Here is a 12,645-nt window from a genome sequence, read left to right on the forward strand (position 1 = left end):
GTCCTTTCATGCATTCGAGTGGACTGGCGATGCTTGAAGGATTTCCCACATTTCTTACATTTATGAAGCCTCTCTTTTTTCAGATCTATTTATTTATTTATTTATATTATGTCAGTCACCGTACAGTACATCATTAGTTTTTTTTTTTTTTAAGATTTTATTTATTTATTTGACAGAGATAGAGACAGCCAGCGAGAGAGGGAACACAAGCAGGGGGAGTGGGAGAGGAAGAAGCAGGCTCATAGCAGAGGAGCCCGATGTGGGACTCGATCCCAGAACGCCGGGATCACGCCCTGAGCTGAAGGCAGACGCTTAACCGCTGTGCCACCCAGGCGCCCCAGTACATCATTAGTTTTTGATGTAGTGTTCCATGATTCATTATTTGCATATAACACCCAGTGCTCATTACAACACGTGCCCTCCCTTAATACCCATCACCAGGCCAACCCCCTACCCCCCTCTCCTCTGAAACCCTCAGATTGTTTCTCCAGAGTCCATAGTCTTTCATGGTTCGTCTCCCCCTCTAATTTCTCCCCCTTCTGATTTCTCTCCCTTCCCGTAATGTCTTGATGCTATTCCTAATGTTCCACATATGAGTGAAACCATGTGAGAATCGTCTTTCTCTGATTGACTTATTTCACTTAGCATAATCCCCTCCAGTTCCATCCATTTCGATGCAAATGGTGGGTATTCATCCTTTCTGATAGCTGAGTAATATTCCATTGTACATATGAACTACATCTTCTTTGTCCATTCATCTGTTGAAGGGCATCTCGGATCCTTCCACAGTTTGGCTATTGTGGACATTACTGCTACGAACATTGGGGTGCAGGTGCCCCTTCTTTTCACATCTGTATCTTTGGGGTAAATACCCAGTAGTGCAATTCCTGGGTCATAGGGTAGCTCTATTTTTAACTTTTTGAGGAAACTCCACACTGTTTTCCAAAGTGGCTGCACCAACTTGCATTTCTAGAGGCTTCTCTTCCCATTCCTGATACTCATGGTTTGTGACCAGCGTGAGAGCTCATGTGCTTGTTGAAGGATGAATGATACAAGAACACTTGTCCACACAAAGTGCATTTACATAGTTTTATTCCAGGAGTTTTCCTCTGATTACGATTTGGAATCTGGATGAAGGTTTTTCCTCACTGACAACCTTGTTTTCTTTTATAGAGTCTTTCTACTGTATGTCTGCTGTAAAAAATGAGAAGCATATTATTGTTAGCTTATTTATTAATAATTTTATATTTAATAACTGTAAAAATTACTTTTTAAACTATTTTCAAGGAAAGTATAGGTTTTCTATAATTTCTGCTTGTTTGAGAGTGAATATACAGCGGTTCCCTCCCTTCATCTGCAATTTCACTTTCTATGGTTTTGGTTACCAGTGGCCAACCACAGTCCAGAAGCAGATGATCCTCTTTCTGATGTGTGGTCAGAGGATCAATAGTGACCTGATGCTATAACAGTGCCTAACTCATTCGCCTCACTTCTCACTGTGTAGGCATTTTATCATCACATCATCATAAGAAGGGTGAGTACAGTATAAGATTTTGTTTTAAAGATTTTATTTATTTGAAAAAGAGAGAGAGGAGAGAGTGTGCAAGCAGGGGTGGAACAGAGGAAGAGAGAGGGAAGGGAAAGAATCTCAAGCCGACTCCACACTCAGCATGGAGCCCAATGCAGGGCTCCATCTCAAGTCCCTGAGATCACAGCCTGAGCCTAAATCAAGAGTCGGATGCTTAACTTACTGAGCCACCCAGGTGCCCCTAGGTCATATTTGATAAAAAATTTTGATGAAAATATTCTAAGAATCTACAAATTTGAAGCTGGGCTGATTTGCTTTACTTGCTTTTTAAAACTTTCATGACATCTCTGGATTTGCTCCTGGGACCTTGCTTTCTCATGTGAGTGGGACTCACCTCAGATTCATCCCAGAATTTTCGTCCTGATCTTCATTGTCATGGTCTTCCCATTTTTCTTCTAAAATGCACAATAATCTCTGCACTATAAATTATAAAAATTATTTATTTATTATATATTATATAATATATATTTATCATATATAATATATATTATATATTTATTATATATAAATTTATTATTAAGAGAGAATCTTAAGCAGGCTCCATGCCCAGCACAGAGCCTGATGTCAGTATCGATCTTATAACCCTGAGATCATGACCTGAGCCAAAATCTCATATAAATTATAGTAAACATAATTATTAAATATATTTAGATACAAATATATAATAATTACTAAATTATAATTTAATAAATTACAAAAATTTATTAAAAATTGTTAGATTCTAGGTCCATGAATATGGACCTATGACCATGCCTTGTTTATTTATCAACATTTTCCCTTTCCACATTTCACCTCATGGAATAGCATAGATGAACAACTCACACTGGTTCTCTAATGGACTCTTAAGTAAGAATGTCATCACCCTTACCTATTGAGGCCAGTTCCCGAGGGTTTCCTGCATCACATCTCTGTAGAGTTTCTTCTGGGATGGATTCAGGAGAGCCCACTCCTTCAGGGTGAAGTTCACAGTCACGTCCTCCAAGGCCACCGAGTCCTAAAACACCCCACGTATGTGTGCAGGAGGATGGGTGAGACGGACAGCAGTGGCGATCTCTACTCAATTCATAAAAGGTTCCCCCAGGGCTCTGAAATTTCCCAACATTTATTTTATGCCTTGGTCATGAGACTCTTGCTCTCTGGCCCACACTCGTTTCCTCATGAATTTAACAGCATTACGAACATGTGGGATTTGTGGCTACATTTTTATTGTGATCACTTCAAGTCTTCGTCAGTCTCTACTGTCAGGTACAGAACACCTTGGAGAAATGATATTCAAATAAAACTAATATTTCCATTTTAAGTACATCAAAACCTTGCAAGAAGTCTTCCCTCTCCTCTAGTATCACCTTCTCGTAAAGCACGTCATGAAGCACAGCACCATGTATGATTGAAGTGCTTTTTTTTAAGATTACATTTACTTATTTGAGAGCGAGCAAGCATGCTTGGCTGAGCCACCCAGGCGCCCAATTGAGGTTTTAATGAATAAAAACACAATGAAAAGCTGGAAATTTGTGCTTCTAGTCCCATCCCCAAACACGAGAGGCCAGGAGGCCTGTGGAAATCCAACTTATAACAAGCTGGCCAGACTGTCCTGAAGTCCTTCCAGGCCATTAGAAGTAGTCAGATCCAGCTGGCTAAACGAGCATATTCCTGTGGAGGTAGAATTTGTTCATATAATATTTATCAGTTTTATCTTCTTTTCCCTGTCTCATTTCATGGGGCCAGGGGGTTATTCAGAGTTAGAGCTCAGGCATAAGGAAGAACACGTAACAACTTAGACATCTGCAATATCACCAGCCTCGTGAGCCTCTGGGTATATTGGTATGAGATCACAGAGAAGTTCTTTCTAGCAGATTCCTAACACTGTAACGGGGGTGGGGGGGGATTCTTGAAGACCTTGCAGAACAGGGCAATACTTGGCATTTGCAAGGGAGGTCCTTGAAATCCACAATCCTTTGATGGTAAATTTGCATATGATTACAAAACACATAAAGACATCAACAACGCTTTTCTACCAAAATTACAAAATCCCCTTACTCTAGTTTCAGCAGCAAATGATACCCCACCACCACTCTAGAGGCTGTCCTCCCCATCTCTCTCATCTGAGAGCTCCCATGTGGTGCATGGCAGCAGACCCACCATGGCGGGGGGGACATAGGAATCCCCCTGAGGAATAATTCCCCTGAATGCTGGTCCTTGCAAGAGATCAATAGCACATGAGTGTTCTGTGGCAGGGAAGAGACAACACTCCCACCCAACAATTCTGATGCTAGAACTGATGTATTCAGTGGAGCAACAGCAAAATAGTAATGCCTCTCTTGCTGTGAGCTCAGGGAGTAAACTTAGCTGCCTGGGCCTGCCCCAATTGCTTTTTCTACAACTCGTCCGTAGCACCCACTGTAACAAGGTTCTACACCTTGCTGTGCAGGTGGACGTGAACATCAGGAGGCCCACGGCCATAGTTTATCCTGAGAAATGCCTGCTCACAAAGTTTGTATGGGATTTGGGGAGTGACCCAAAACCTTACAGATAGGAGTACCTCAGCGTGCCTTGAAGTTTTTATGCAAATAATACGGTAGATAGTAAACTCCTGTTTTCCTTTTTAGAGTCTGTAACTTTGTTACATGTTGGGCACACGGGGCCAATGAGCCCACATGATCAGCCCCCAGAAAACACTCTGGGCCCTGAGTCTCTACTGAGCTCCCTGGTGGAAAAAATTCAGGTGTACTCACAACTCCTTGTTTGGAGAGCGGAGCCCATCCTATGTGAGACCACATCTGGGAGCTTATCGCTGGTTTCCTCCACACCAAATTTAATTCAGTACTAAACAAGACTAATAAAGGCTATTTAATGATATTCATGAGAAAAAATAAAAATTGTTATTGAGAAGTGTCAAAGCAGAATAAAATAAGTGAAAAGATGGCAGTCTTAGAAAGAAATGTCACCCAGATGTCACCTCTCCCAAATGGTATCTTTGTAAAATTCCATAAATCCCCAAAACAGATTATTTAGGAGTCAACAAAAATTACTCCTCCAAACCTAATATGAGGAATGAATGTCGAGAAATGGACAGTCTTCAGAAGAACAAGGTGGTGGTCTACCTAACATAGATCAAGGATTGTTAAACTATGGTATTCCAGACCACACAGTTATTAGCAGAGAGAAAAACAGACCAAGGTAAAGGAAGTGTCTTCCACGGGCCGGTATTAAATATGGAAATCTGGTCAAGGACAGAGTAGACATTTTAGAGCAGTAGCACTTACCATGAACACACAGGGCAGGGATGGAGTGTTATCTGTTTGGAAAAAGGTCTTATATTCCCTTCTATTCCATGGAAAATACCCAATTCATTGTAGATTTAAATGTGAAAAACCAAACGAGGACACATGTAGAAGTTACTGGTAAAGGTTTTGTTGACACAAGAATAGGGAGAATATTCTCTTGCAAGAAAAAAGCACACCATAAAGCCAGAGACTGACAAATACAAATATATTAAAATTTAGCTAGTTAAAAGATAAACAGAAAGGGAAAGAAAAATATCAGCAATACATGCAATGTAAAAGGGTTATTAGTTTGCAGGGTAAAAAGAAACAGACAGAACTTAAAGATGGAAAAAGAAGCAAAATATATCTAACAGAAGATGAAAGATCATATAGGAAAAAATGTCTATCACCTTAATAATGAGGTAACAGGCCAATAAAATGCCCAGTAGACCCCATTTCACAGTGATTTAGAAGCCAGTGCCCTACCCGTTAGGCAACTGGGACAGCTCCATGTCAGTGGTTAGAACAAAAAGTAGTCAATTTAATAATCCCAAGTGTTAAAGACCACTGTGAACAATTCAGAAAGTTATACAAGAATGGAGGAGGGTTGAGATCCACTGTCATTTCCTATAAAATACAGCCCAGCAAATTTTCAGCAATGTCTGATGGGGAGAACAAAGGCAAGAGAAATGTAGCTAAAATTAAGTCTCTTTACAACTTGCGGCCCACTTATAAATCCCTGAGACATACAGGGTGTAACACTCCTGTAACTCCCTCAAGGATTTTTTTTTTAAGATTTATTTATTGGGGCGCCTGGGTGTCACAGTCAGTTAAGCATTTGCCTTCAGCTCAGGTCATGATCCCAGGGTCCTGGGATGGAGCCCCGCATCAGGCTCCCTCAGGGAGCCTGCTTCTCCCTCTGCCTGCTTTCCCCCCTGCTTGTGCCCTCTCTCTGTTAAATAAATAAAATCGTAAAAAAAAAAAAAGATTTTATTTATTATTTTAGAGAGGGAGGGAGGGGCACAGGAGGAGGGAGAGAGAGAATCTCAAGGAGGCTCCACGCCTAGCGCAGAGCCCAGTGTGGGGCTTGATCTCGTGACCCTGAGATCATGACCTAAGCAGAAATCAAGAATCTGATGCTTAACCGCCTGAGCCACCCAGGCGCCCCTCAAAGATTTTCTTTAATGTTTCACCACTGTAGCTTTGCTCTGGTTAGTATCCCTTGACTCTGACAACCACAACCTCCCAGGGTATGATCACAATCATCTTTCAAGGTATGGCCCACTGTCACACATCTAAAGAGTCTCACAACTAATGCTTTACTAAAAAGAACCACCTTATCTTAACAACAGCTAGCCTTCCAAGGTGCTAGAGACCCTGCTTTCAGCATACACGAATTCCTTAGAGACTTATGTTATCCCTAACCCCCCCCCAACTAAAAAGTGTATAATCAGTTACTCCTCACAATCCCACGGCAGCTCCTTCTGCCCACGGGTCCTGTCCCCCGTGCTTTAAGAAAAGCACCCTTTTGCATCAAAAACATCTCAAGAATTCTTTCTTGACCATTTGCTCGGCAGCCCCACAAAAATGTTCACAGCATTTTTTGTGCATTTGCACTCAGACTCATATGAGGATGGCACACACTAGTATCAAAAGATCTGGAGGATTTAAAGTAGAACAATAAAGCAAAGAGGATTGCAAAATATGCAGCAGGTTACCCATTCTGTGACTGTTATGGTCAAATGCACGGGCAGGTGGGCCCCCACCTGAGATTTGGTTCAGACTGTCTACACTGACAACACACACATGCCTAGAGGGTATGGAAGCATTTCTTACTTCCATAATGCAAGTGTCCAGGGAGGGCAGCACAGGGCAGGCCTCTCAAGCAGGTGGGAAATGCCTGGAGAGAGCAAGGAAAGCAGCCTGGCCTGGGTTTGGGAGTGGGCTAGGGTGAACTGAATCACTTGCCAAAACCAAAGGAGGGAGCACCCAGGCTGTCTGGTCCCCTCGTACAGATGTGGGGCACAAGGGGAGGAAGGAGAGAGGAAGGTTGAAAGTTGTCAGCAAACATTTAAAAAAAAGGGAGTCAGAGACTTCTGGTCTCTGGTTGGGCATGTAAGGAGCTTAGAAGCCGGCTTCCAGTCCTCAGAAGACAAAAGCTAAGAAACCTGGAATCAGCAACTCTTCCATCACAGACCTGAGGTACCAGGGTAAAGCACTGTCTCCAAAAATTAGAAAGACAGGCCAAAGAGTAGCCATTTAAAAATATGTCCAAAATATTTTGGCCTCAACACAATCTATCTCACAAGAGTGTCACTGACTGGGATTTTGCCAAAACCTGGGGAATGAAATAGCCAACCTGAGTCTCTTCCAGGCTTTTCCACAAGGCGGAACACTTATGAGGAGCATACAGTTTTTATCCTCTCCCTGATATCCAATGCATGGTATCTGTCCCAATGCCATCTCTCCAACTCTGTGTCACCAAACAGGGGTCCCACCGTTCAATTCAGTTCTAACACTAACACCCAGAGTTCATGTCAGACGCCACAGGTGAAGAGCTCAGTCCCATACATGGGCCCCACTTCAGGTGACAGTCACAGACAGGGAGTCCAGGCTGCCGACATTTCTGCTCGGCCGCCTACACATTCGGATTCCTTCCGTGTGCCATCACGTCTGGTAACTTACTGAAACAATTGTTAAGAACTCAGCAAAGCCCTTTACTTAACTATACTGATTTGCTCTAAAGGATACAACTCAGGGACAGACAAAGGTCGTGAGTCATAGGTCAAAGTAAGGTGGTCATACTGGTGAGGGGGGGTTGGAGGGGGAAAGGATGTTGCAGAGCATGTCACCCTGCCAGCGCCTGCATGTGCTTGCCAACCCAGAAACGCTCTGAATCCTGTCTTTCAGGGTTTTCATGGGGATTCACTGGCCATGGGTAATTAATTCAATCTCTAGTCCCTCTCCTCTCTCCAGAGACTGGGAGCTGGGGCTGAACATTTGCAGCCTGTAGTCAAGGCTTAGTATTTCCAGTGTCCAACCCCATCCCAAAGCTATCTAAAGGCTGGCCAATAGTTTCCTCATTAAAACAAAAGATATTCTGTCACCCTTATCACTCAATTCCAAGGGCTTCAAAAGGTTTTTGCTCGGAACTGGGGACAAAGACCAAATATCTTTCTTTTTTATTTTTCCTTTTTTTTAAGATTTTATTTATTTATTAGAAAGAGAGAGAAAGAGAGCACATAAGCAGGTAGAGAGGGAGAAGCAGGCTCCCCGCCAAGCAGAGGGCTAGACTCGGGGCTTGATCCCAGGATCATGACCTAAGCCGAAAGCAGACTTTTAATTGACTGAGCCACCCAGGCGCCCCCCAAATATCTTTCTTATTATATCTCAGAATGTCAAGCCTGGGAACACAGGCTCACTGAAAGATTGAGAGCAAACCACTGGAATAGAGAATGCTTCCCCTCTGCCCACACCTGCTTCTATATCAACTGGGCTCTTGTTTAACGCCAAGTGTACTACTCCGAAAGAATTAGATGCTTTCCGGTAGCACCGAAATAATGCAAAAATGTCCCCTCTCACCAATCCTAGTCAACCTTGTACTGGAATTCTGAGCTAATGCATTAAGACAAGAATGTATAAACAAACAAATGTGAGTTCGCTCCTCAGTAGGTTATAGACAGAGACCATACCAGGTGGAGTTGTTACACAAAGGAAACTTAATTGGCAGAAAATAAGGAGACCGTGGGGAATAATTTCCAAAGCCGCGGCTCCCTGAGCAGGGGTGAGCAGGTTCTTTTTATTTCAGGTTTAGGATGAATATTCAGGAGGGGGAGCTTTGTCATTGCATGTAAAGGTGGGCATGCCTCAAATTCTTGCGACGGCCAGCTCTGGAGACTTGGTAGGGTCACCACTGTAACATAAGGCACCACAGGTCACAAAGCACAAGCTCCCCAGCACCCAGCAGTGCTTGCCGCATCAGACAGCAGAGCAACCGCACAGCTCAGAGCGAGAGAAGACCGATCCGTGGACATGCTGCTCACAGCATCCATTGTTATGGCCACATGCGCAGGAGTGGTTCAGAAGCTGAGGGGTAGGGGCGCCTGGGTGGCGCAGTCAGTTGAGCCGACTCTTGATGTTGGCTCAGGTCATCATCTCAGGGTCGTGAGACAGAGCCATGTGTCGGCACAAGTCTCACTTGAGATTCTCTCTCCCTCTGCTCCCCTGCCCCCACTCTCTATCAAATAAATGAAGAAGTTGTTGAGGGGTATGGCTATGTACCCCCCCCAACATACACAGACACCCAGACAGTAGAGAGAGGCTTAGTACTGACCTAACAGAGGTCTCAGGGCAGGGTGGGCCTCTCAGGCAGCTCTGAAATGGCTTCAGAGAACAGAAAGGAGCCTGGCTGGGTATGCAGTTCACTGGGCTCGGGGAATGGGGCAGGGGCAAGAGATCTGCATACAGGCAGGGGCTTTTCCTTTTGGAATCTCCTGCCTGCACTGGAGAATAGACCACCGAGGCTTTCTCATCAGGTCATCCAACTGGGAGCATAAGGGAGGGTTAGGCAGAGAGCTGGATGAGGCTTAAGCTGTCAGCAATCCAACATCCCAAAATGCAAAGTCTGACTGCTCGCTCTTTCTCACATAAATAAGTGAATCTTTAAAAAATAAAATAAAATACAGAAATTTATGTATAGTATATTTTACTACTTAACAGTCTTGATTTAATTTTAACTTTTGTACACAAGAAATCACTCTAAGATTTCATTCCTTTAAACATTAATGGTTACAAAAGTGCAAACCATACAAAAGCAAAAACTTCAAAACTCTAAGGAACAGGACATGGGGCATCACAGAACGCCTGACTTTCACAGACTTTCTCAATGTAGTAAATTGTAAAAATTACACTCTGAGTGCACCTACAATGGGATGCCTCAAATCCTTTGTTTAGAAAAAGTTACAATCTCAGAAGGCATCTGCATTGCAGTGCCCCATGCCCTCCCATATGCACTTGCAACCCCACCTTGCAGGGCCCTGTTGCATCTCTCAGTATAAAGGCTTCTTCTCAGGTGGCTGTGAGCACATACGACACCTGCAGGGAGAGGCTCCCCAGGAAAACCAACTGAACCCTCAAATAGTTCCCTTTGTAGGCTCAAGGGGGCCCTTATCTTAGAGACACTGACTGGGGTCTCTGACAACCACCAGAGTTGCTTACCTCCAGAGACATTTTAAATGGCATAAATCCACTAATGAAGAATCCCGCAAAATCACTAAACCCAGTGTTTATGGGGAAGGAAGGAGTAAAGAAAATGAAGACACTTTTCGAGTTCAACAAGAAAATCCACAAGTATTTTTTGCTGTCAAACAGTCAAAACAGTAACTATTATTTCCATGGCAAGAAACCCTTGTCTAAACAATTTATCTCTAGTTCAAGTCTAAGCCCTGGAATTATATTTGAAATCACTGATACCTCAAAAAAAATAAGAACAGACCTCAAAATATTACTACAACCTGCTCAGGAGAAGGAAATTGAGAAACTACAAATGGTAATACATGCAATACTAACATATTTTATTTTTTCTGAAATACACTTCTTCCTTCATGCCTCTTTGGAAATATTTCATACTTTCAAGGTCTACTGAGTAAATAAATTTTACATTTATTGAAAAATGGAGATTTTATACAACGTTGTTCCAGGCGGTTATTTTCTGCTTCCTCTCATGTAAAAATGTCCACAAAAAAATAAACCTTTTGAAATGAGCCATCCACTGACTCTGTGAAAACGGTAAACAATTAAAATACTGCGTCTGTTTGAATTGCACCACGGAGTGTCCTCTGATACTAATGCTGTGAACTGAAGAGGGGAAGCTGGCGTCTGGGAAGGCGGGGCGGGATTTGGAAACAAGCATTTCCAGTCCAAGGAAAGGCTAGGCTGAGGAAAGGATCTTGGATTTGACCCTCTGCTTCCCAAACACCTGGAACACTCAGGAGAAAACGGGTGCCCCTCGCGCGAAAGGAAGGACTGTGTCCGGGGCCCCCGGACCACAGCACCTCCAGCGCACGAACCCCGGAGACCGAGTCACCACGGTTCCCTGACGACCTTTCCCGTGGTCACCGCACCATCAGGGGAGACACGGACGCGAGCAGGGACGGGACAGGACGCCCGGGTCCCGGCTGCCCGCCCAGCCCGCGCACCGCGCGCCGGAGGGGGCTGAAGTCTGAGCGGCGCCACCGGAGACTCGGCTCCGCAGACTCGGGGGCTCCCGCGGGAGGTCGGGTCTCGCCACGGCCAGTTACCAACCCCTCCGCCCCGTCCTGGCACACCCGGCCCCGCACACTCACCATTTCCAGTGCTTCTCGGTCCGCCGGCATTGTCCCTACGGTTCCCGCAGCCCGCGCGACTCACCGCGCGATGGACGCGGCAGCAGAGCCACCTGCGACGTTAAGCACAGGTGAGACTTAACCACAAGGAAGACCATCAGCGTCCACGCGGCTGTGGAGCGTCGCGACACCCACCTGCCCCTGCTGCGCCCCTGATTGGACAGCTCGCAAGGACCCGCCCCTCCGGTCCTGAGTGACAACAGGGCAGGAAGTCCGATTGCTTAGGAGTACGGGTCTCTGCGGGTGGTCGGGAGCCGGTTCCCTCTTCTGACCTTCGACCTTCGGTTTTTAGACAAAACTTGCTCCAGGCTCTAGAGGGCCAGTGGCGTCTTCCTGCAGCTCCTTCTAAACGTGGGGACACAGGTGTGCGCAGGAAGTTCCAGAGTCGGTTCCAGTGGAGCGACACCCTTGTTCAAGAGCAAGAGGGCGCCTGATCAGGCCATGCCAGACCCGGACTAGAGGGTCTGAGGTCTTCCCTGGGTTGGGGGTTGGCGTGAGGCTGAGAAACCACTCATGGAGCTGCGACCCTTGCTTACAAACACACTTAAAAAGACCTCCCCTTGGGGCGCCTGGATGGCTTAGTCGGTTGAGCGGTGGGATTCTTGGTTTTGGCTGGGTTCGTGAGATCCAGTCGGGAGGGCGCTCCACGCTCAGGGCAAGTGGGCTTGAGATTCTCTCTCTCCCAACCCCCCTCTGTCCCTCCCCTCACTCTCTCTCTCTCTCTAAAATAAAGTCTTTTTTTTTTTTAAAAGACCTTATCACATGCAATAAAAAGGTTCCATTTTGATCTTTGATGACAACTTTGAGGCTCCACCCACCCCTTCTCCACTCCCTCACGTGCGGGACTGTTCCCGAACTCAATGAGTCCATTCCCTCCCAGAGTGTGAGGCAGTAACACGTCCCAGACGTACAGTCTGGTGTGGAAGACTTTATCCACTTGCAGCAAATAGAGCACTGGGACTGTTTCCCACAGCAGTGTTTCCCCTTGGGGTTAATGCAATTAGCTTTTACTTAGTGTGCTGAGGAGGCAGGGGCAGGAAGCTGGCATACGCATTAGAGAACTTATACATATCCTATTACTTCGGCATTTTAGGTTTATCACGCATGCTTAGTGTGTCCACATGCTAGTACATAGGTCGCATGTTCAAAAAATGGTGGACCGCCCTTCCCCTGGAAGATTTTCGTATTAAAATGCACTAAAACTATTAGGCAGTCGCTGGGGACTTCTGCGCATGCTTCAGTTCTGGTCCGGCTCAAACTGGTTGTGCGTTACCTTTAGCCCAGGACCGGTAACGGTATTTCCTCTTCTAATGCTTTCAGTGAGTTTTTTTAAACTTTTCATGTGTTTTTTCCGAGATGGGATCTTGCAAAACATCTCATGAAAACAATTTTATACACCTCATAGAGTAAC

General features: G+C 45.0%; 1 long non-coding RNA gene across 1 annotated transcript; it reads right to left on the bottom strand.

Moving 5' to 3' along the window:
- Positions 1 to 943: 943 nt before the first annotated feature.
- LOC117801758 lies at positions 944 to 12,289 on the bottom strand. Its single transcript, XR_004624477.1, has 5 exons — positions 11,370 to 12,289; positions 11,196 to 11,287; positions 2,457 to 2,582; positions 1,923 to 2,007; positions 944 to 1,194 (listed from the first exon to the last, which is right to left on the bottom strand). It is a non-coding gene; the product is annotated as an uncharacterized LOC117801758 (long non-coding RNA).
- Between the last annotated feature and the right edge of the window lie 356 nt (positions 12,290 to 12,645).

This window comes from Ailuropoda melanoleuca, chromosome 4 (genome assembly GCF_002007445.2).
Source record: "Ailuropoda melanoleuca isolate Jingjing chromosome 4, ASM200744v2, whole genome shotgun sequence".
In the NCBI taxonomy this organism is placed as follows: domain Eukaryota; kingdom Metazoa; phylum Chordata; class Mammalia; order Carnivora; family Ursidae; genus Ailuropoda; species Ailuropoda melanoleuca.